The 26,869-nt window shown below is 39.2% G+C and overlaps 1 long non-coding RNA gene across 2 annotated transcripts; it reads left to right on the forward strand.

Moving 5' to 3' along the window:
• Positions 1 to 9,110: 9,110 nt before the first annotated feature.
• LOC121681721 lies at positions 9,111 to 13,188 on the forward strand. Of its 2 annotated transcripts, XR_006022259.1 has the most exons (4): positions 9,111 to 9,965; positions 11,107 to 11,189; positions 11,617 to 11,689; positions 12,406 to 13,188. It is a non-coding gene; the product is annotated as an uncharacterized LOC121681721 (long non-coding RNA). The 2 variants fall into 2 exon arrangements; XR_006022258.1 differs by having other exon boundaries at positions 9,111 to 11,189.
• The last annotated feature ends 13,681 nt before the right edge of the window (positions 13,189 to 26,869 follow it).

A 26,869-nucleotide genomic window follows, 5' to 3' on the forward strand; every position in this document is an offset into this window, starting at 1 on the left:
GTGAACAACACATAGACTCTGAGATCAGTACTCAGATAGGAAGAGGTTTCAGGCCGCTTTGAAACCAAACTTCCCTGGCTAGCAGCCATCCAGAACCTGTTCCCCTGATGAGGAACACACGAGAGGTGCAGAATATCTTCAAATTTAGACTTGGGAAACAGAGCATGTGGTCATAATGATACAGTATATAGCTAAATTTTGCAAACAAGTCTATCCAACAATTGTGGATGGTTGTGCCTGTGAGGGCTAGTCCTCCAAAAAACTAAGTTTCTACTATGACTATATGATTAAATGAAAAAACTTGCATGTGCTTACATGGTTAAAGGAATTATGTGTGTAATTATATATGATTAATATGAAAAACATACATGTAAGTATAACCTTCCACATCCCTACACATTTCTAGGCTTCTTGCAGAATTGTGTCGTCCATACTGCCTATAGCGTATCAATGATAGATCATTATTAATAATATGAATTAATATAGTTATCACATCATATCCTCATCAACGTGCCATGTGGGTCACACGGCTTCACATGTTACCATATCATTCATCATCATGTACACTAACAGCTATTAGTTACTTGAATTTGTTCGACCTTTCATATTGGTGGTGGTGGAAACTCATCGTACACATATTTTATGTCTTGTGTGAGGAAGTCCATTTTGTTTGCAAAACCCTCCTGCATTTCCATATACTTACTTTGGTCAACCTTCCCTTCAACTAAATGAGTGTTTTCTTCTACTTCATTTAACACATTAAGTTGTTTAGACACAGTGTCTGAGCAATACCGTCCCATACATGGCAATAAACAACAAATCACACATTTCATATGGCTTATTCACTGTCATCGTCATCGGTGGTCCAGTATTGGACCATCTCCTCCAGCTCCTTCCAATCCAGTCCAGTATAGCTGTACCTGGCCAGGTCTCTTGGACTCTTGCTTTGTGGGCTGCGGCTGGGCTGCCGTCGTGTGCTGGTCTGTTGAAACAATGTCAGGGAAAAAGGGGCTAAAGTTCTGGTTGCGGTCCTCCCCAAAGAATGTAGCTGAGGATGACAGGGCCGATGGTGGTGTACTGTTCTGGAGAGTGAGGCCCCTCTGGCTCTGCGTGCTGTTCGTCGGGTAGGCAAAGGCTGTGCTTGATTCTGGTTCTGGCTCCGATTCCTGGGATTGGTGGGGCTGCTGTTCCTGCTGGCGTTGCTCGTTGATGTGTTGTTCTTCCCTTGGATGTTCTGCTGCCTCCTGGAACCCTGAGTCCTCCCACTAAACAGGGGTGGTGGTTGTGGGAGCTGTTGTGACTGCCATGGCTTCTGGCGGTTGGAGCTCCTTGCTGAGAAGACTGCAGTAATGTCTGAGTGACCAGCGGGCTCACCCCCAGTGTGAGCATCCTGGCTGAGGTTGTTGGTCGGGTGTGGTTTCCCCTCAGACCTCTGGTTCTTCTGCATCAGCACTAAAGAACAACATTTTCACTAAAGAATTCTTGGTGAATATGAGACAGTTGTTTAACATAATATCTGATTTCTTGTATTTTGCTGCTTTATCTTCCCCCCTTGCGCAATGATCAGATGATCATGCGCAACTTACAGGCCATGAGGAGGGTAAGCAATTACCGATCTGGGGCTATCGCGAGACCATTATGCTTTCTCTAGATCCCATCGGGTCCTTGTTTAGCACCTTCGTCATGCCATTTTAAAAAAAAAAAAAATCTTTTTTACCTTTTCCCATTCAGTAGCGCGTTCCTGCATTATTTAAATCTTTGTCAGTAGTGAGACGGGGTTGCATTATGGTAACATTAACATTCCATCATCCAGGTGACCTACTGGTGCTTATATAGCTCTGGTGCCTGTGGGGTCATCTACTAATTGAAACAGTAAGTCTTAGGGATAATGGGGTTCACAATGGAGTTTTCCGCATATGATACACTCCCCCCTTTGACACATGGCACCACACAGAGGGTCATTATGATGCATGTGATTCTCATCAATCCACTAGGAACACCATTTGCACCCCCCAAAGTATTTATTTAAATATCTCACGAAAAAAGTAAAATGAACTGAACTTTGAACTAGTTCAGAATTAAAATTGTGAACTTTGAACGTGAACTGTTCACTTTGAGCATGTATGAACTGAACTTGAACTAGTTCAGAAAAGCTGTGAACTGGCACAACACTGGCTCGAGGTATGACTACAGACTCTGCTGTGGTTTCACTGAACCGAATCTTTGAACCAGGTATGGCATATGTGGCCCTAAGCAGAACAACCTCACTGCGTGGCCTACGCATCATTGATTTTGATGAAAACAAAATTTATTCTGATCCAGAAATCACACGTTCTTTGGAAACTATGCAAAAAGCACATTTTGGAAATGCAATGCCTCTTCTCCACTGTCTCCCATCAGTCAGCTCATCATAGTGTCTAAAACTGATTCATCATAACACAGAGGGACTGTCAGCACATATTGATGATGTCAAGAAACACCATGAAATGGGCCTTGCAGACATTTTATGTTTCACTGAAACACCTTTTCGGAACCTGTGTCCCAGATAATATCCAGCTGGAGAACTATCGTATGTACAAGCGCAACAGGCATGTGTCAAACTCTACTCTTACTCATCTAGCACAGAGGAGTGGTGGGGGAGTTGCAGTGTTTGTGAAAAGCCATGTTGTAGCCCATCATGTTCCATACCTGCAGGGAGTGACTGACCTTGAATTCCTGGCATTGAAAGTGGTGGCTCCAGTTTCAGCACTAATTGCAGTGATTTATAGACCACCAGATTACAGCACAAATTCACTCATTCCAAATCTCTGTCATCTGTTGGACTCATTACATGTTATGGCTGATGGTCCAGTTATTGTCTGTGGGGATTTCAATGAGAACCTATTGGCTGATGGAAGGAAGCCAATCTTTGATTCATTTCAGTCTAGAGGTTTTACAAATCTCATTACGACTGCTACCACAGAAAAAAACACATTGTTGGACAATATCTTCATTTCTGATCTCCAGCACTGTGCCCATTCAGGTGTTCTACAAACATATTACAGTTATCATGATCCTATATTTTGTGTTTTAACTTGATCTCCTGAGTCTGACACCTTTTACCTCATTCAAAATGGAAATACAATGCAGAAACCCATGCATAAATCAGGAGGAAAGTAACTTAACCTGAACTTGAACTAAACAACAGTTTAAACTTGAAATACTTAACCTGAACTTGAACTAAACAACAGCTTAAACTTGAAATAACCAACTTAACCTGAACGTGAACTAAACAAAAACAAGAGCTTAAACTTGAAATATGAAAATCCCCCCCCCCCCCCCCCCCCCCCAAGTGTTGCCACCTTATTGTGGTGGAGGGGTTTGCGTGCCCTGGTGACCCTGGGAGCTATGCCGGCGGGGACTCAGGTCCCTGGCAGGTTCAACCATGCCGGTCAGGTCTCAGGTGAAGGACCAGACTAAGTGTAAGTGCAACACCTGGTCCTCCTGGTTGGAGGTTGGGGGTAACCCAAACCTGCAAAAACCATCATCCTGTGTGGTCAACCACTGAGAAGAATACTATGTTGGGCAATATCTTCATTTCTGATCCCAAGCACAGTGCCCATTCAGGTCTCCTGCAAACATATTACAGTTGTCATGGCCTGGTGTTTTGTATTTTAAGTTAAACATTTAATCCAATGCATACCAATGTTGGGTTGTATCAGCAGGTTCCAGAAGTAGGCCTATGCAGGATATAGAATTGTTTATACTTTTATGGCAATATGTGTGGTTGGTCTCACATATATCACTCATATAATCACATTTCCATATTACATGTAGTCTTAGAGTTGATTTCTTTCTTTTTATAACTACACATACAGCTTAGTAATGGGGGTCAATTGGCAATTTAAAGTACAAGTTCTACAGTTCCTTATCTCCACTGTTTACCAACTGTGATCTTACAAGATTACCATCTAGCTGCCTGCCTATTTATTATGTAGCCTACTAAGCAAGCTCTTCCCATTGCAAGTAGTGTATTAACTGTGAAAGTAACTTTCTGAACTATGACTGAATAAATAAACTTGTTTTTCAAACAGATATTAAGTTGTACATGGTCATTTACTTTACATATGCTGTAAGGTAGCCTATAAACAAGTGTCATTAAATAACATACAATTTAATCTGAATAATCTATCTATCTATCTATCTATCTATCTATCTATCTATATGTATGTATATTGGAATAGGAAGCTGTTGCAGAGAAACAGTAAGTGTCGTTTTTAGTAGAGCAAAGACCAAATGCACCGCTTCATTCTAGAACAGGGGTGGGCAAACTTTTTGGCTCAAGGGCCACATTGGGTTTTGAAAATTGGCCGGCGGGCCGCACAACCCCCCCCACGACACACGCATAAAAAAATACATTTTTTATAGCCTATAATTTAGTATGAAAAGTATTTGTTTTAAAATACTTCTAATTTGTTTTAAAAATACTGCTAATTTTATGCTGTTTAACAAATGTATAAATTGTGCACTGTCGCTTTAAGACAGTCGCTTTAATTCATGTTTATTACAGTGCATGAAAATGCACTGTACTGTTCTTCCTAGGCTTCTTCTTATTACAGTGCATGAAAATGCACTGTACTGTTCTTCCTAGGCTTCTTCTTATTCTTATGCTTCTTCTTCTAACGCGTTTAATGCAGCTTCAACCGTTTAACGTAGAAACTTCATTCAAACTATGTTACGTAGGTCTTACTTAGGACATGGGTGCTATGTATTTTTCAGCTTTGTAACTTTTATACTTTTTAAACTATTAATTAAAAACTGTTCAAAATTTCCCCATAGACTTAACATGGGCTGATGACATCACAATAGAGCCGTTAAGCAATTAGAATCCTATGGCAGGTGTTCGGGCCACCTGGACCAACTGCCAGTCTCAGGCTTTAAGCATACAAACTGGCCCTATTAAGACTACACATCCTGTTCAACTGCTTCCTCTGCCAAAAACTGTTTCAAAATAAAAGTCCTCACTACAATATTTCACTGTTAAACAATTTAACCCTTTAAACTACTGAACTTTTTAACTGTTCAGCCATTGTAACTGTTACTTGTCATCAACTATGACTCCTACCCACTGTAGCTAGTTAGCTAAGTTAGCTAAGTAACATGGTTAGCATAGTTAGCATGCTAGCATGCTAGTTAGCATTTTTAGCAAAACTGCTAAAAATGATTAGCTAAGTAACGTGGTTAACATAGTTAGCATGCTAGCATGTTAACATGCTAGTTAGCATAGTTAGCAAAACTGTTTAACATGATTAGCTAAGTTAGCTAAGTAACATGGTTAGCATAGTTAGCATGCTAACATGTTAGCATGCTAGTTAACATTTTTAACAAAACTGCTAAAAATGATTAGCTAAGTTAGCTAAGTCACATGGTTAGCATGCTAACATGCTAGTTAGCAGTTTTAGCAAAACTGCTTAAAATGATGAGCTAAGTCAGCTAAGTAACATGGTTAACATACTTAGCATTTTAACATTGTTAGCATGCTAGTTAGCATAGTAACTTGGTTAACATTATTATCTTTGTTAACATAGTTAGCATAACTGCTAGCAAACATTAGAGCCATTCCAAGTGTCAGTTATCGTCAACTATCTACCTAAATAATTTAACCATTTAAACTATCCACTTATTTAACCGTTCAATCATTCCAACTATATTAAACCTTATCTACCAAGTAAATCATTTACCTATATAAACTATCCACCTATTTAACTGTTCAGTCATGCCAACTATATTAAACCTCATCTACCTAGCAACCAATATAGTTTGTTTTTACTCTGTATGATATTTTACATCATATTTTTTGCATTTTCATGCACTGTATTTCCTTCAGGAAATGCTTTTCTAGTTCTTCTTCTTCTTCTAACGCATTTAATGCAGCTTCAACCGTTTAACGTAGAAACTTCATTCAAACTATGTTACGTAGGTCTTACTTAGGACATGGGTGCTATGTATTTTTCAACTTTGTAACTTTTATACTTTTTAAACTATTAATTAAAAACTAATCAAAATTTCCCCATTGACTTAACATTATGATTATGACATCACAATACGGCCGTTAAGCAATTAGAATCCTATGGCAGGTGTTCGGGCCACCTGGACCAACTGCCAGTCTCAGGCTTTAAGCATACAAACTGGCCCTATTAAGACTACACATCCTGTTCAACTGCTTCCTCTGCCAAAAACTGTTTCAAAATAAAAGTCCTCACTACAATATTTCACTGTTAAACAATTCAACCCTTTAAACTACTGAACTTTTTAACTGTTCAGCCATTGTAACTGTTACTTGTCATCAACTATGACTCCTACCCACTGTAGCTAGTTAGCGAAGTTAGCTAAGTAACATGGTTAGCATAGTTAGCATGCTAGCATGTTAGCATGCTAGTTAGCATTTTTAGCAAAACTGCTTAAAATGATTAGCTAAGTTAGCTAAGTCACATGGTTAGCATAGTTAGCATGCTAGCATGTTAGCATGCTAGTTAGCATTTTTAACAAAACTGCTTAAAATGATTAGCTAAGTTAGCTAAGTCACATGGTTAGCATAGTTAGCATGCTAGCATGCTAGTTAGCATTTTTAGCAAAACTGCTAAAAACGATTAGCTAAGTCAGCTAAGTAACGTGGTTAGCATAGTTAGCATGCTAGCGCTAGCATGTTAGCATGCTAGTTAGCATTTTTAGCAAAACTACTAAAAACGATTAGCTAAGTAACATGGTTAGCATAGTTAGCATGCTAGCATGTTAGTTAGCATAGTAACTTTGTTAACATTATTATCTTTGTTAACATAGTTAGCATAACTGCTAGCAAACATTAGAGCCATTCCAACTGTCAGTTATCGTCAACTATCTACCTAAATAATTTAACCATTTAAACTATCCACCTATTTAACTGTTCAGTCATTCCAACTATATTAAACCTCATCTACTTAGCAACCAATATAGTTTGTTTTTACTCTGTATGATATTTTACATCATATTTTTGCATTTTCATGCACTGTATTTCCTTCAGGAAATGCTTTTCTAGTTTCTCAATGATCTTCTGCCTGCTCCGCTTTGGCTAGTGCTGTACCTACGGCTGGGCCCTCTCACAGTTTTTAAATGGTCAGTAGTGGGAACTACTGTTGCCTTCATGATTTCATTTTAAAACTTTCTTATAAGAAGGAGATATCAATTATCAACAATCACAAGCCAGCTGGAACCTGCGGCTCTCTCTCCCTCTCGTGAGTGCAGACGCGTTCCCAATTAAATTGATTGCATAATGTTCACGTTAGATCTACTGCAAAGGAGATAACTAAGAGTTAACTTAGATATAACATCATGTTAAACTATTTAACATGATGTTTTGACATTGACATTGTAAACGTTATCTAAGGAGAGTGAAAAGCAGTTTGCAGTAAAGCTAACCAACGTCGTCTCTATCGCAGGAAAAAAATAGCGAGCAGCCTGATGACTAAATGAAATGCTCGGCGGACCGGATGAAAGTGCTTGGCGGGCCGGAGTTTGCCCACCCCTGTTCTAGAAGGTTTCACTGCACAGAGATGTAAGTTGTGAATACTGTGTCAAATAAGGTCAGATTCTCTTCGTATTGTACAACATGAATCTTCAAAACATAGTGACTGCAGCAGAAGGCTATGCTCAGAGAAAGTAAGTATATTATTAACTGTCCCTAAATTATTTTCAGATTTAGGCCTAGAGAGTTAAAGAAAACAACAACATGAAACTATAATATTTGCAGGCACCTATGGTAGCATAACAATACAGAACCACATTATGGTGCAACAATGTATGCACATGTGGAACATGTTCAAACTTATGTTACATGCATAGTTAGCTTTGTAGCTAAGTTAGCTTTCATAATACTGTTAGCACACTGTTAGCATAGTTAGCCCACTGTTTCCTCTACCCAAAACTGTTTCAAAAGTCCTCACTACAATAATTCACCATTAAATAATTTAACTGTTCAAACTACTCAACTATTAAACTGTTCAATCATTCAAACTGTCAGTTGTCATCAACTATGACTCTCACCAACTTTTTTCTCTATCTGACATCCATCTTTGTGCTTGGATTATATTTTAAACAATATTTAACAATATTTAACTCAGCAGCCATTTTTGCATTTTCATGCACTCGTAATTCCCTGGAATTACTTTATTACAGTGCATGAAAATGCACTGTACTGTTATTCCAAGGCTTTTTCTTCTTCTGATTATTACAGTGCATGAAAATGCACTGTACTGTGCATTTTCTTCTGTGCATGAAAATGCACTGTACTGTTCTTCCAAGGCATTTTATTACAGTGCATGAAAATGCACTGTATGTTACGTAGGTCTTACTTAGGACATGGGTGCTATGTATTTTTCATCTTTGTAACTTTTTAAAAACTAATCAAAATTTCCCCATAGACTTAACATGGGCTGATGACATCACAATAGAGCCGTTAAGCAATTAGAATCCTATGGCAGGTGTTCAGGCCACCTGGATCAACTGCCAGTCTCAGGCTTTAAGCATACAAACTGGCCCTATTAAGACTACACATCCTGTTCAACTGCTTCCTCTGCCAAAAACTGTTTCAAAATAAAAGTCCTCACTACAATATTTCACTGTTAAACAATTTAACCCTTTAAACTACTGAACTTTTCAGCCATTGTAACTGTTACTTGTCATCAACTATGACTCTTACCCACTGTTAGCATTGTTAGCATGCTAGTTAGCATAACTGCTAAAAATGATTAGCTAAGGTCATGGTTAGCATAGTTAGCATGCTAGTTAGCATAACTGCTAGAAATGAATAGCTAAGTGACATGGTTAGCATGTTAGCATTCTTAATATTTTAGCACATTAGCTAAGTCACATAGTTAGCATTGTTAGCATAGTTAACAGCATTAACATTATTAGCATTCACTAATAATGTTAACATATCACTGTTCTTCTTATCTGTTTTTATTCTTCTTCTTCTTCCGACCAAATTCAACGTTAATGACACTAAAACCACTGAACCGTTTGACGTCATTCAAACACTCCTACAAAGGTATTGTAACAGAGATTTGTCCAATGTTGTTTTCATATTTGTGAATGTCGTGGAAAAAATCACTAACTTTTAACTCTAACTTAGCACTCTGAACAAAAACCAGCGGAGAACGGTCTGAGATGAGAAGTGGCCGCTTGTGGCCTTTTATTCACAAGTCCTCCTGGGTACAGCTCTGAAAAAAATGCACAGAGACTAAGTGTCGCCAGGCAGGAGTTGTGAATGATGGATGTCCTCTGCAGCGGAGACTCCATGACCCAGGCCTTGGGGAGAAGGTGCGCACATTCTGAGGATTTTCCTCTTGGGGAAAGTTTTTGTATGTTATCAAAACACCTCCTTTTTTCGTATGGCCTGGCCGGGTGTCTGCCCCCTATGTAAATGGCAGACCCCTTTGTAACCAATCGGTGTACACTCAATAAATTATATTGGTGGATGAGCTCACCAAGCTGCCACAAAAATTATTAAATAATCCCTAGTAGGCCTGTGTCACGTTCGCGCACATGCATGACATCCTCCCCCAGCTTCTGCCTGGCCACCTGGCTGCACATGAACTCTTCATGAACTTTACTACATATATCTCTCGGCTGCTGCCTGGAAACACATGACATCTTCAAAAAAAATCTGGCACATGAACTTTAGACTTTTTGAGATATTTACGATAAAAGAGTTAAAAACTCTCATAGAGTTAACGTTGAGACGCTTTGGCGGCAAAGATGCATTGTTACGTGAGTGCTAATTAAGCTTTACAGCTGTGAAAAAATTCCAACACTAGAAGCAATCTAACGTTGAAGTAGAATCTACCATTCCACAGCTGCGGTAAACCTGAACGTTAACGTTTTGTCGCCTGCTGTACTCCAAGATTTGCTCATAATTAATCTTTCAGAGGGTTTCTGTAATTACAGACAAGGTAAGTGTTCCATTTTTTGGTATTTGACTTAATATGTCGTCGAACATTATGTCATGTAAGTTTGCATTGTGTGAAATTAGTGGTCGTTGATATGTGTTATGTAGAAGCTAAGGAAACCCATTGTCAATTAACGTTAAACATGTCGTCAAATGTTAACGTTAACGTAACCGGTTAGCTGTAGGTAACATTATAAATAGCTGCAGACAATCAAACCTAAAGTTAACGTTAGCACTATATTAAGCTAACGGCAATCAAACGTAACGTTAGTTCCCAGCTAACGAGAACGTTAGCACTATTTGCTCATTACTACCTAGCTCATAGCATTAACGTTAACGTTAACCAAATAAAGTATGGATACTCTGGCTGAGGTTAAGTTACAGGCCTAGAAGCTAGAAATGTTATACTCGTTAACGTTATTGATATTTGCTTGTTACTTATAACGTTAGCCTCTAGAACTACCCCTCACATTTTAACGTTAGTAAAGCCATGCTCCTTTTTATTTTACTAAACACCGCTGAAGTGTTTGTGCGACTCAAATCTCGGTCGGCATTTAGTAACGTTAGTGATACCAAGGTAAAAGGACCATTTTAGGCTCATAGTTAGCGACTACGCTTTAAAACACACTTTACAGAAATTAGAAGTAGCTGGTGTCAACATACAGAACGCTTACTTGGCCTAGAAGCTACTCATTTCTACATCATTCTGACCTATACATTACGTTGTAGCCTAGCATGTGCATAAATCAATGAGAATAATGCAATTTATGTATCTAAACATGTTTTGTTTTTTTGAACCTGCAACACAAAAAGGAAGTCAACTAGGGGAGTTTGATGGAGATATATTTTCAACCCTATTCACCTGTAATGCATTAACAATGCAGGTGTATGTTAATAAGCTCATTCAGCCTGTTAAACAAAATATTCAGAATCAATAGCTCAAAATTAATATTATATTGAAATGGTCTGTTCACTGGCCTCGCCTCAAATTTGCCATCAGAAGATCATCTTTGAGAATGTGGTCCCAGTTTGTAGCAGCCTTAGAAATACTGCATTGTTTGTGTGTCGTGTTTAAAATATAATTGAATGTTGCATTGCAATATTACAACAGTTGTCACAATTTCTCACATATTTCTTTTTCACAGCACAGAGTAATAGTCTTTTTCAAGACTTTTTTCCATTCAGGTCTTCCACATCCACGTGGTTGTGTTGCAGACTTGAAGTTCAGGTATTAATTTAAAATTATTTCCACCTTTAACACCTAAACCAGCTGTGTTGTTTGTCTATACTTTGTCAGTGGTGTATAATGTCCTATCAAACTGTATGAGAGGATTTTCCCTATACTTTGTCAGTGGTGTATAATGTCCTATTAAACTGTATGAGAGGATTTTCTCTATCTCAGCATTAAAACTCATTCAGTCTGTTAAACAAAATATTCAGAATCAACAGCTCAAAATGATATGAAATAGTCTGTCTGGCCTTGCCTCAAATTTACCTTCAGAAGATCATCTATGATAATGTGGTCCCAGTCTGTCGCAGTATGACAGCCTTAGATATACTGTCCATTGTTTGTGTGTCATGTTTTAATATAATTGAATGTTGCATTGCAATGTTACAAACATTTTCACAATTTCTCACATATTTCTTTTTCACAGCACAGAGTAATAGTTTTTTTTAAGACTTTTCCATTCACGTCTTCATTGGTTGTGTTGCAGACTTGAAGTTCAGGTATGAAGTTAAAATTATTTACATCTTTAACACCTAGACCAGCTGTATTCTTTGTCTATACTTTGTCAGTGGCATATAATGGCCTCTATCAAACTGTATGAGAGGATTTTCTCAGCAAATTCCTTTAGTCATAGAGTGCTTCCTCAAGTATTTAATTGGCCTGACATTTTCCATTGTGAACGTGGCAGTTTAATGGGCTTGGAACTATGGACATGGGCTACTATAAATGAATTGTATTTGTGTTTTGGTAATTGCAATCATACAATTAATGTAATTGTCATGTTACAGTTGTTCCAATGTAATGGCGCAATAGTTATTTTCCTCAGCTAGCTGTTAAGATTTGTTTTCATAACCGCTATGCTGCTTCCAGACTAAAGCTGCTTTTTCATTACAATTTTCCCAGTTGTTGTTAGTGTATTGTAATCAGTGAAAACAATGTGACTGACAGACCTAGCAAGCTAGTTTTGCCCTTGCCTTGCTCAACTCGCTTACCTACATCAGTATCACCTGCCTTAAACTGAAATTAATCATACACAGAATTCTGCATTGTTTACTGAGCAATGAAGAGGCAATGAAATGTTATAGTATATTGAACTACCACTATAGCTTGATGGTGCAACAACATTACTTTTTAGATATTTAAGTTGTAATGAACAATTGTAGGCATTCTTTGTTTTTGATAGTGTTTAACTTGTTTGTTGCCTTTTGTCTTTCAGGCTTGTTCCAGACCAGACCAGTTTGGTGGCTGGGTGCCTGTCTGTGCACAACAATCATCATCGCTCACAACATAACCTACTAATACCTACAAACATATCTGAGACAATATCTGAGCACATACCTATCTGAACATATCTGAGCACATACTGAGACTTCTACTAAGATTTATCCTGAGAACTATCTGAGCACATACTGAGACTTCTACTAAGATTTATACTGAGAATTCTACTGAGATTTATCCTGAGAACTATACTGAGATTTATCCTGAGAACTATCTGAGCACATACTGAGACTTTCTACTAAGATTTATACTGAGATTTATCCTGAGAACTATACTGAGATTTATCCTGAGAACTATCTGAGCACATACTGAGACTTATTCTGAGAACCATACCTGTGAATCATATCTGAACATATCTGAGCACATACTGAGACTTCTACTAAGATTTATGCTGAGAATTCTACTGAGATTTATCCTGAGAACTATACTGAGACTTCTTCTGAGAACCATACCTGTGAATCATATCTGTCAGCCATTCATACCTTTGAATCGTACCTGTGTTGTGAAATCTGTGAAACTTAGCTGTGCTGTTAGACCTCTGCTTTTAGACCTGAACTGTGCAAAGATTGAGATTCTAACCTTGATTTTGTCTAAAACTGACCACCTGAAGGGCTGACTCTTATTCTTCAGTCTACATCACCATCAAATACCATTAACTGAGACCTCTGTTTCTCTGTTGACCATCTGATCTCTCCCTGACCATTAAATTATTCTGTAGCTTCATTGTGTGTTCTGGAGTGTCATTGTGCTGCTGTTTCTACAGTACCATTTCATTTCTGGACCCAAGCACATGTATTAAAACAAAGGATATTGATCAATATTGAATTAACATCTTATTTGTACTGACTTATACTCTTAAGCTAGTAAGTGGTTTTCAAGAATATTGTAGGCCTATGTAATCTGAATAATAATACTGTAAGTAATTTGTAACGCTGACTTTACTACCCTCCATTTAGTTGCACAATACAGTTGTTGTAGTTTAAATTTTGTATTATTTGAGTATACGGTCAATCTCAGCCTACACACTTGTCCAATACATTTAGTTGCATGGTACAGCATATTGTTTTGAAACAAGCATGCCAAGGAAAGGCCGCCGTTCAGAAGCTCAAAAAAGACGATGGTGAAAGTTGGCCCTCAGTGAAGTTGAAACAACCAGTCAGCCTTTATTTACACAACATGAGTTGGAGATAAGAGAAGAGCTCAGTGTTGCCCAAAGGGAGATGGAACAGAATGGCATTTTCCACATTATGGCAACCGTGTTCAAATCTGCGGAGAGATCTATCAAGTACCCATCGCGGTATGGTTATCTTTGACAAGAGGGACCTGATTGTTTAGACTTTTTAAAGCTCTCTGACAGACTGCATTGTTTATCAAGTGATGTCAACTATGCATTACTAACTGTAGGGAGTTTTACAATTGCTTTGTTTAAAGATAACCGTGAGAGATATGGGTGGTTTGATCCTCACAGTAGGACAGCTCATGGACTCCAAGTTGAGAATGGTACTGCAGCGATGTTGACCTTTACTAATTTTACTGATATGGTAGACCGGCTGCTTGTGTTCTGGGCCCTGGTTGATTCAAGTGATGAATGGATTTACGAGTTGATGCCAGTATCATTCACATCTGGTTTGGTTGAAAAATGTCAACCAAAGAGAAGAATAGGTATTATATCATCAAAGGTATTATGAAAAGAACCGGGCAAAAAAGCTGGAGTATGCAAGAAACAGATATGCAAACATTGAACACAATCAGCGTAAGAAATGTCACCACAGACATCAATACATGCATGACCCTACCTATAAATTGCAAAAAAATCATCATACATCACTAGTCGTTATGCTCAGGATCCACTTTTCAGATCAAAGCAACAAGCTTATATAAAGCGCCGTTACAACCATGATGAAAATCACCGTATGAAGCAACAAGCTGACGTAAAGCACCGTTACAACTGTGATGAAAATTACAGCTTGAAGCAACAAGCTTACGTAAAGCACCGTTACAACTGTGATGAAAATTACAGCTTGAAGCAACAAGCTTACATTAAGCAGCGTTATTCACAAAGTGATTTCCGCTCAAGGCAGAAATTGGCCATGAGAAGCCATTATGCATGTGCTCTTAATTACAGACAAAAAAAGAGAGAAACTTTTACTGACAGATACAGAAATTATCCCTGTTTCAGATATTATCGTTATCTACAGAGAAATAAATCTACCATTGACAGATTCCAGAAAATGCTTCATAAAATGCGTTGTGCGTTACATATACAGCGCAAGTACCAACAGATAAGATCTCATAGATCTGAGCAAGACACTGAACAGTCAACACCGACAGAAAGCACCCTTTTGCATTCGAGTATTGCATCTTTTAGAATGGCTGTACAGAACGGCCCTACTTATGTGTGCACAGTATGTCACAGAGCTTTGTTTTATAATCAGGTGAAAAAGTGCAATCATGAATCTTATCAAAGGAACCCAGACATGGTGAAGAGATGATTGACAGGGAAATATGTGCATACATGTAGCGATCAGTGCAGTTCCCTTGAATCTTGTTGTTCACCCGAAAAAGAGGCAGAGTGGATTTGTTATAGCTGCCAAGACAACTTGAAAATAGGAAAAATGCCACCGATTGCTGTCATCAATATGTAGAACTCTCACCAATTCCCCCAGAACTCAGCAATATGAATATACTTGAGAGGCACCTAATAGCAAAGTACACACCATTTGCGAAAATAATCAGTCTCCCCAAAGGCCAACAGAAATTAATACATGGTGGAATTGTTTGTGTACCCTCAGAAATACAAGCAACAGTCGATGCTTTGCCGTGGCCCAGTAGCCAGTCGCAGCTTTTGAAAGTGAAGTTAAAAAGAAGAATGGCCTATACAGGGCATTACACCTATTAAACTGTAGCCTATCCACCTATTAAACTGTAGTCATTCCAACTATATTAAACCTCGTCTACCTAGCAAAGAATTTAACCTTTTAAACTATCCACCTGTCTGTTCAGTCATTCCAACTATATTAAACCTCATCTACCTAGTTCAGTCATTCCAACTATATTAAACCTCATCTACCTAGTTCAGTCATTTCAACTATATTAAACCTCATCATGTTGGTTGCCAATTAGCACATAATCTGTTTTAACAATATATTTCACACCATATGTTTTGCATTTTCATGCACTGATAATTCCCTGGAATTGCGTTTTCTAGTTCTTATTACATTGCATGAAAATGCACTGTACTGTTATTCCAACTTTTCTTATATAAGATACAAATGCTAACCCTAGGTTCAGATGTCCTTGATTTGCATAGGTTAGACAGGCCTTGATAGGGTTACACCAGTCATTGTCAATTAATACCAACATGTGGCACATGATAAGGGGGTAAAAACATAATTGTTCCTCTACCTCTAGCTGCTTGTGTGTTGCCAGGAGGCAGAGCCAAAGATTGAAAAAAAAAAAAAGGATTTGTAGGGGGTGCTACAGAGTCTGTGAATATGTGAGGGTTGAGTTGGCATAGCCAACCTAGCAACAACCTAACAACAATCCTAGCAACCACTACCATAGCAACCGCTATGTTTAACCTAGCAACCACCATATCGACCTATAGCAACAACCTAGCAACCACTTTGATATTGTCAACCAATGTTACTACCCTAGCAACCAGCATAGCAACCACTTTATTTAGCATTACAACCACCATAGCTACCCTAGCAACAACCTAGAAACCGCCTCTACAATGCCAACATAGCAACACCATAGTAACCTTCTCAGTTACCCTACCAACAACCTAGCAACCGCTATGTTTAAAATAGCAATCGACATATCTAGCATAGCTACAGCCTAGCAACCACTATAACAACCAACATGATTACCCAAGCAACCAGCATAGTAACTGCTTTATTTAGCATAACCGCCACCATATCAACCCTAGCAACACCAAAGAGACCTTGTCAGTTACCCTAGCAATAACCTAGCAACCACTACCATAACATCAAACTAGCAACCACCATAGCAACCATCTTAATTGACCGATCCCAAGCCCCGCCCCCTTTTACTATGTCACAATGAGGACGTCGGAGGACCTCGGTCAACCTCGGTCAGTTTTGAATTTTATAGTGTCCATTCTGTAGCCTACAATACGCCGGTTATGTGAATGCTAATGCTTCTTTTGCGAGTAGCCTAAGTAACTAAATAACTAAAGAGCTCAAAAAGGTTCAAATATATGCCTGGGATACTTGTAGAAGTGACATCCGATATCCTGACCGTGTGAAACGTTGACAGACATAGGCCTAACTTTGCATAACTTTGGATAGGCTGCTACTTTTCAGTAAAGAAATCTGAGTGTGTACGAAAATGTTCCCTTTTTTGTGTTCATAACTACATACAAAAACATAACTAAACCTGGTTTCCACTGTTGAAACGACAACATAAGCCTACGCAAAAAATTATACCTACCTTGCAGGAACTGAACTCACACTCCTTCAATCACGTATCGCCTTACACACAATAAGAATACTTTCAGCTTTTAGGCATAGGCTACCTTGCCATGTTTAACTTGGGATAGAAGACTGTTCACAGAAATAAGCTAATGACCATTTTTTCAACAAACGGAATAGACTACTGCGATGCATCATTGATGGCTGAACGAGAGATAGCCAATGTCTTCTAAAGATCAAATCATGTGCCGATTGAAAACCATGCTGTATATATGCAGTCTCGAAATCGCCAATATTAGGCCTACTACATTGCCCACATTTAAATTAAGTATAGCATAAGCGGGCACTGATGAAGTCTTGTGCAAGACAAATCACGTCTGCAAACTGCAGATATGTCGTGCGTTGTATGGGTAAACTCGGGTAGATCTAGTGGTTTCTTTTCAATAGCCTACATTTGTATCATGTTTATTTGAACTCTTCCTTCTAAAGCAGCCATTCAAAATAATAAGTAGGCTATCGAAGCGAAGCTATCTCTCCACCTCCCCAACATGAGCTGCTTAACAGGCTAGCCACTCTCCCAAGTTGCGTGGGAACTTGGATCTGCAGCACTTGGACCCGTCTTTAATTAATCCTCGAAATATGGTTAGATTTTGTTATGGACACGTCAACACCATATGTTTGCACAGACCTGTTATTGAATCAGTCACATCTGCAGCAAATAAGGTAAACTACCTGCTTGTGATAACGTGCTAATTGTTTATCCCCAGTTAACATGCATCCCATTAAGATCCGTAACACCAGATTGGTTTGTCCTCAATTTGTGGTGTTCCACCTCGTTGATAACAGCAGACATTGTGAATGTGTCCTTCCGAATACTGAAGGCCTTTCTGACCTCTGTTTTTTGAATATATCAATATTACTTGACGCCCAGAAATCTAGCATACACTGTTACACTCTGCTAAATGGTGCTGCGTACCCATGTTGAACACGCGTTCTCGCACACTTTCCTGCAAACTTGTCCGACTTAGCAACAGTAACTATGGGACTGACAATGGGAGGAGGGGCTTGGGATCGGTCAATTACCCTAGCAACAACCTAGCAACCACTTTGATATTGCCAACCACTGTGACTACCTTAGAAACCCGCATAGCGACCACTTCATTCAGCATAACAACGACTATAGCTACCCTAGCAACACCATAGCAACCTTCTCAGTTACCCTACCAACAACCTAACAACCACTACCATAGCATAGCAACCACCATATCGACCCTAGCAACCATCTCAATTACCCTAGCAACAACCAAGCAACCACTTTGATATTGTCAACCAATGTGACTACCCTAGCAACCGGTTTAGCAACCACTTTATTTAGCATAGCAACCACCATACATACCCTAGCAACGTCATAGCAACCTTCTCAGTTACCCTAGCAACAACCCAGCAACCGTCACTACAATGCCAATATAGCAACACTATAGCAATCTTCTCAGTTACCCTAGCAACAACATAGCAACCACTACTATAGCAACTGCTATGTTTAACATAGCAACCACCATATCGACCCTAGCAACCATCTCAATTACCCTAGCAACAACCTAGCAACCACTTTATTTAGCATAGCAACCACCATACGTACCTTAGCAACACCATAGCAACCTTCTCAGTTAATCTAGCAATAACCTAGCAACCGTTATGTTTAAAATAGTAATCAACATATCTAGCATAGCAACAGCCTAGCAACCACTATAGCAACCAACATGATTACCCTAGCAACCAGCATAGTAACTGCTTTATTTAGCATAACCGTCACCATATCAACCCTAGCAACACCAAAGAGACCTTGTCAGTTACCCTAGCAATAACCTAGCAACCACTACCATAATGCCAACCTAGCAACCACCATAGCAACCATCTTAATTACACTAGCAACAACCTAGCAACCACTTTGATATTGTCAACCACTGTGACTACCCTAGAAACCTGCATAGCAACCACTTCATTCAGCATAACAACCACCATAGCTTCCCTAGCAACACCATAGCAACCTTCTCAGTTACCCTAGCAACAACCCAGCAACCGCCACTACAATGCCAACATAGCAACACCATAGCAACCTTCTCTGTTACCCTAGCAACTACTATAGCAACTGCTATATTTAACATAGCAACCACCATATCGACCCTAGCAACCACTTTGGTATTGTCAACCAATGTGACTACCCTAGCAACGGGCATAGCAACCACTTTATTTAGCATAGCAACCACCATACGTTACCTTAGCAACACCATAACAAGTTTCAGTTCACCTGTTCAGTAACACCTTCTCAGTTACCCCAGCAATAACCTAGCAACCGCTATGTTTAAAATAGCAATCAACATATCTACCATAGCAACAGCCTAGCAACCACTATAGCAACCAACATGATTACCCTAGCAACCAGCATAGCAACTGCTTTATTTAACATAACTGCCACCATATCTACCCTAGCAACACCATAGAGACCTTGTCAGTTACCCTAGCAATAACCTAGCAACCACTACCATAATGCCAACCTAGCAACCACCATAGCAACCAACATGATTACCATAGCAACCAACATAGCAACCACTTTATTAAGCACAGCAACAACCATATCTACCTGCCAATGTCCTCTGTACCCACCCGCTGCAGTAGACCATAGGAGGTGCTCCACAACACAGCTGTAAATGGAAGCAAGGACTGCGGTGTCAAGGCCAGTATGGTTTAACCTCTACAGGAAATAGACAAACAAGTAGCAAATCAAGGACAAACAAGGCCTTGTTTAAAGGCTGGCTGTCTGTCTTGTTGTTTGTAGCAGGACACCACTCTCCTTTCTGTAGGTGTTCTGTTGGAGTCATATAATGAAATACACCCATACATTGGGATATCAGGAGCAAGGATCTATAAGTAGAGGCATTTCTTGAATTTCCCCTTGGGGATCAATAAAGTATCTATATATCTATCTATCTGTCTAAATTTAAGATATGTGTAGAAAACATTGCAGGACCATTAAATAAAATATCAGAACACCTTTCTTTCCTTTTTCATTTTATCACTACTGCAATTCACAGACATATATTATATATTGGTGAGACAACGGTAAAACTGTTGTGGGTTAATATTCAAATACTACAATAGGCTACTAAAATATAACTCCACAAAGTGTCAACACTGTAGTTTTGGAGGAATATGCGTAGTTCTTATGCAGGAAAATATAGGCCTAGGCTACTTTGGACATTAAAAGCTGCATTGCATTAGACTATATTGTACACTGTACAAATGCACTATATTTTGGACATAGATATGTTGTTGTACTGCTTTGTAATTTCAGAAAAACGGTAGTAGCCTATAACAGCATTTTTTTTGTCACAAGAGTTACCCAGACCCAAATAGGCTATTATGTGAAACTGACCTGCTTAAAACTAGACAATTTAATGTCAAACACCATGCCACCTAATTGGAAAGTTTGGCAGGATTGCACCATTGCACTCATTTCGATCATTTAACACGTGTTGTGAACAATGATTTATTTAGCTAATTATCTGTCCACGTCTTTGACAATCACAAGACGTTGAATAAATTCGTGCTATTCCAGGGTTTTTCGCCGTTTCCCGAACGTTTACAGACCTCAGTATGCAGAAGATAGCTGCAGCAAAATAGACCTCCAACTCCAGACTGAGAACTAAGGAATTGATCGTAAGTTACAGGACGATATTAACACATTTAATAGGCCATCACTAATTAGATTAACTATTTTGACGAGTAGGTTTTGGATATTTTGGTTAACCAGGTTAGCCTAAATGCAGTTTTGGTGTAGGCGAACCGTCTAAATATAAATATTTCAGATTTAGATAATGATGATAATAATAATACAAGAATATAGCCTATAGCGCATCATGTAAATCCCAGACTAAAATAATGCAATCTTCTAAATAAATCGCCCGTTTATAGGGCTGGGATTGGGGCCGGGAAATTAAAAATGACCAGAACGCTCCTCCCCCCTCAAAACCGACCGCTATTTAGACTAGTACACGGTTTTACAAATTAACGTGCACTGACATTTCGTACACATATGTACTACACTTGTTTTGAGATCAGGCATGTTTGATGGTCATCAAATAGGCTATGTTTACTTACTCACATGTTAGGCTACTTGTATCGACTAAAGTTTAAAGGTGCCATGTGTAATGTCCGCCAAAAAATCAATTCATACTCCACATTCCATAAAAGATGGGGGCAGTATACCTCCAGAAAACGAGTTGGTCTACCCTAGAGTAATAACCAAGACACGTGTATTGCATTTTGGCTGGTGGTTATGTTGCCCGCATACCGCCTCCCATGGCCGAAACTGTAATTATGACACCTGTCGGGCTGTGGCTAGTAATTTAGTATGCTAATTCAGGTTGATATCTCTGCAGCCAAGATACCTTGTCATTTTTTTAATGACATCATCGCCCTTATTTCTTCTCATTCTTTTGATGCGTGTAGCTCATTTTTTGGATATTTTTACCTCAATTCTTACACATGGCACCTTTAACAACATGACAGAAAAACAAACTTTTGATTAAAGAACACAGTGTCATCCATTATCACTTATCATGAACACATCAAAAGTGGTCATGGTAGAACTGTTAATAAATACTTCATGGTTGAACTGTAAAAGATCCATAAGTTGACAGTGTTACTATGAACTATCATAGTGAATTTTACAGTAAAACCATCAAATTACCACAAATAAATTAATGAGAATAGCAGCACTCTTTTTATGAAAACCTTAGCTACGTAGCTATGACACCATGTGTGCAGGAAGACCATCTTACTCAATTTAGCTCTAATATTCTCAGGGTCCTTGACTCTATTTAGTATAATAGCACCTGCCAAGGATAGAAAGACTTCAGTAAACCTAAAACACCATGGAGGAATATCACAACAGTAGCAAATCAGAAGAGAGAATGTAGGAAAGCTGAACGTAAATGGAGAAACACTAAGCTTCAGATTAACTATATAACATCTTCAAAAAGAGACTCCACATTTATAACTCTGAGTTATGTATAGGGCCAGGCATTCTTCATTAATTGTAACATTATTAACACATTAATAACTCCCGTGCTCTTTTTGCCATTGTTGATAAGTTAACAAATTCCCCAACAGAGCTATCTCAAGATTTCAAGTCAACAAAAATGTTTAATGACTTTGGTTCTTTTTTTCATCACAAAATTGAAAATATTAGAGTTCACCACAGGCCTAGACAAAATGTAGCCTCCTTATCTGAATTTACTGCTATGATGGCCAAACCCTTAAAAAAAACTGTGCTGCAACTTAGTTCATCTACAGTACCTGCTGACTTGACACTCTGCCTACAAACTTCTTTAAAAGTGTTTTCAGCTGTTTGGCATTTGAGCTTATGCAAATTGTGAACCATTCTCAGCTCAGGCATTTTCCCAGCAGCAAGACTGCAGTTATCAAACCTCTCCTGTTGTGTTTGCGGGCAAATGTGACCGATTGACAATTCTTTTCTCTCAAAAATATTGTTACCTTATTCTTTTTTTTTTTTTTTATTGTTTATTTATTAAGATTTTCTCAGTAACAGAACAGAAATTGGAGACAAGAAGACAAAAACAAAAGACAAACAAACAAACAAAAAAAACAGGTAAAAGTGCATTCACTGTACATATATAGGAAAGGATAGATCAAGGCTATTTCAAATGTCCAGGCCAGGCAATAAGTCCACGTATCTTGTGAAAGGGTCCCATGTTTTCTGAAATGACTGAAGGGAGCCATTTAGCGTACCCCTTATTTTTTCCAGTTTAAGGCTCTGCATCATGTCCCTTATCCAGTGGTCGTGTGTTGGAGGAGTTGTGTCTTTCCACTTGAAAAGAATGAGCCTTCTAGCCAATGAAGAGGAGAAGGCAAACGCCCTCTGTAGGTAGGCTGGGAAACTACCTTGATCCGATTCCGGAATTATGCCAAGAATTGCAATTAAAGGAGAAGGCTGAATAACAAAACCATATATTTGAGACATGGTATCAAAAAAGGATGACCAAAAATTGGCAAGTTTTGAACAAGACCAGAACATATGGTATAATGTTGCTGTCGTTTGTTTGCATTTATCACATAGGGGCTTTTATTAGGGAATATTCTTGCTAGCTTAGCTTTAGAGAAATGCAATCGATGTAAAACTTTAAACTGTATCAGGGCATGTCTGGGACATATCGATGAAGAATGAACCCTTGTGAGGCCCATTTCCCATTCCTCATCAGAAAGTGAGACCCCCATTTCGTTTTCCCATTGTTCTCGAATATGTGAGATAGAAGGACTATGTGCAGCCATTATGTGTGCATAGAACATAGAGACCCTACCCTTGTTAAGAAAATTACCTTTCAATAAAGAATCTAGGCATGAGAGGGGGGGACTATCAGGAAAAACTGTGATTTTTTTGCGTACAAATTCCCTAATTTGTAAATAGCGGAAGAAATTAGTATTTGTTCAGATTAAATTTCTGGGACAGTTGTTCAAAGCTGGCAAATGTGTTATCAATGTACAGGTCCCCAATGCAAGATATACCCCTTTCATACCAAGTTTGAAAGCCCTTATCAAGTAAAGATGGTTGAAAAAGATGATTATTGATTACAGGTGAATGTATGGAGATCCGCTGAATACCTAAGCTTGTCTTAAATTGTTTCAGAATACGTAGAGATTGTGTAACAACTATGTTCCCTTTAATATTTTTCACAAGTTGTGGCAAAGATGCACAAAGTAGGGCGGGAAGTGAATATGGCTGTGAACTTGTTGACCAATCAAGAGCCACGCTGGTGCAGAATCATTCCAATCCCTTAGCCATAGAGAGATGCTATTACAGAATCATTCCAATCCCTTAGCCATAGAGAGATGATGCTATTACGGTTTGCGGCCCAATAGTATGAGTGAAGGTTTGGGAGGGAGAGCCCACCTTCCACTTTAGGTCGTTCCATGAATTCTTTCCTGATGCGGGCAGATTTATTATTCCAAATAAAGGAAGAAATCTGGTTAAATGATCTAAAAAATGACTGTGGTATGAATATAGGTATGGCTTGAAACAAATATAGATATTTAGGCACCATATTCATCATAGAATTTACCCTCCCAATGAGGGATAAAGGTAAGTTTGACCACCGCTTAACATCTTTTTTAGATTGTTCTTGTCACGGACAGAAGACGACCCAAGAGCGCAAGTTCAAATTCAGAGTCTTTTTATTGAAGGGTTCAGGGGGGGAAGAGGAGTGAGAGAAACGTGAGGTCTTGGAGGTTCCGGTTCCAGGGGTGCTAGGAGTGCCAGGGGTGTCAGGGGTTCTCGGGGCTCAGGGGAACACACACACAACAGCAAGGTGAACAGCAGGCAGTAGTACAGACCAGGGCTATGCACTAAACGTGGTGAGGGACAGAAGGCAGATTCGAGTTACCGGGGGGGCTGAAGATCGGAGAGTAATCGAGAAGATCCGGAAGGCAGGTCGGGATAACCGGGGCGGTAGAACAGGGAGGCAGTCAAGAAAGGATCCGAATCACAGGTAGGAGTCAGAGAGTAGACAGGCAGGCAGGTTACTGGTCCAGGTTTGAAGACGATCTGACAGGGCTTGGCTGAAAAACAGGGCTTTATATACTGGGAGAGGTTAGTGGAGAAATGCAGTGCAGCTGGCAGAGTAATTAGAGCAGAGTGGGGCAAGGTGAGGATGGTGAGTGGGAAATGCAGCGCAGCTGGCCAGGTAACAAGAGCAGAGCAGGGCGGAGCCAGGTGGAGCTCGTTAGGCAGAGTAGAGAGAGAGTGAGCAGAGTGGCAGAGAGTTGAATCAATTAAGGTTGTTGCCAGGGAGAGAGAATGCTCATGACAGTTCTAACAAAGGAGTGAAGTTGTTTTTAAATAAGTCAAAGTATGATTTGGTGACCTTTACTCCTAAGTATGTGATTGAATCTAGTGAAAGTTTAAATGGTAGATTGGGAATTGTCCTGGCATTGGTGGTGATAGGAAAATATTCACTTTTTCCATAGTTGAGTGTATATCCTGATATATCACCAAAATCCGCCAGGACATTAAGAACTTCTGGTATGGTAGAAATGGGGTTGGTTACATACAATAATAAGTCATCCGCAAATAATGAGACAGTGTGTATTAAGCCGCCTCTTGTAATGCCTTCTATGCTTGAGCTGCTTCGTAAGGCAATAGATAGGGGCTCTATAGCAAGAACAAAAAGTAATGGACTGATTGGGTCCCCCTGTTTGGTCCCTCTCTGAAGAGGGAAGTATTGAGAGGAGATAGAGTTTCTGCGGACTGAGGCTATAGGGCTGGTGTATATAAGTTTAATTAATTTTATGAATTGGGGACCAAATCCAAATTGCTTCAGGGTATAAATAAGGTATTCTAATGAGATTCTGTCAAAAGCATTCTTAGCATCGAGTGATATGACTGCTTCTGGAAATGAGGCATTAGGTTGAGTGTAGATTATTACATTACATTACATTACATTTGGCTGACGCTTTTTTAACCAAAGCGACTAACAACATGGTAAACAGTAAGTTTTAGAACAATTCTCACAATTTTAGGACAGTTAAAAAAAAAACACATTAGAGTACAGTAAGAATAAGTGCGTCGGTGAGTGCTGTATTTTAACAGTTACGTGTAGTTTAACGGCTGGTGAGTGCTAGGATCAGTAAGACTTGTTGTAAGTGTTGCTATGAGAGTAGATGTTCTCTAAAGAGCTGGGTCTTCAGGAGTTTTTTGAAAGTGGAAAAGGATGTCCCTGCTCTTGTAGGAACTGGCAGTGTGTTCCACCAACGAGGAACAACAGATGAGAAAAGTTTGGATTGGCTTGAGCGTACCGGTGGTAGAGCTAGACGTCGTTCGTCAGAGGAGCGCAGCGGTTATATTGATATATATTGGCAGATTATATTGAACAACCGTCTCAGATTAAAATAAGACTGCCTGTCTTGAAATAATCCGGTTTGGCCATCTGAGATGACACAAGGAAGGACACGCTCAAGACGATATGCAAGGGCTTTTGAAAATATTTTACCATCACAGTTTATCAGACTGATAGGTCTATAGGATGAGGCATCAAGTGGGTCTTTACTTTTCTTCAATAGTAGTGTAATAGTTGATTGTCGGAGTGTTGGGGGAAGAATGTTATTTTCCAGGGCTTCCTCATAAACTGATAGGAGTATAGGGGCCAACTGATCTTTAAATGTCTTATAAAATTCAGTGGAGAACCCATCAGGGCCTGGAGCTTTTCCACTCTGGAGGCCCTTAATCGCATCTATAATTTCCTCCAGTGTAAGAGATTGTTCCAAGTCTGCTTTAACGTCTGAGGTAATTGTTGGAATGTTTAATTTAGAAAAGAAGGTGTGAAATTGGTATTGATCCGGGTGTATGTCTGAAGAATATAGTTTGGAGTAAAATTCCTTAAAATGGTTATTAATATTTTGATGGTCTTCACTTAATGAGCCATCAGCTAGCCTTATCTGTGGTATAACATGGGCTGCACTTTTTTGACGAAGTTGACTGGCCAGAAGTTTAGAGGGTCTGTCACCCTCTTCATAAAATCGACTGCGGGACTTCAATATAAGCCTCTCCGCATGAACAGTGGCTAGAAGGTCAGCTTCAGTTTGCAACCCTATTCTCTGTTTAACCAAGTCAGGAGTAGGAGAGGTAGACAAAAGGCTATCTAATGTCTTGATCCTGGAGGAGACATCCATAACTTTATCACGGTGAACCCTTTTAGAGTGTGCACTATAAGCAATTATCTGTCCTCTAAGGTAACATTTAAGAGCTTTCCAAAGAGTTGAGAAGGCCATGCCATCAGTTTTATTTATTTGTATGTAGATATCTATTTGAATAGATATGAAATGCACAAAGTCAGCATCGGCAAGTAGAAGGGGATCAAACCGCCATGCTGGTCTTGTTTTATGGGAGAGTGA

Source organism: Alosa sapidissima, chromosome 14 (assembly GCF_018492685.1).
Source record: "Alosa sapidissima isolate fAloSap1 chromosome 14, fAloSap1.pri, whole genome shotgun sequence".
NCBI lineage: Eukaryota > Metazoa > Chordata > Actinopteri > Clupeiformes > Clupeidae > Alosa > Alosa sapidissima.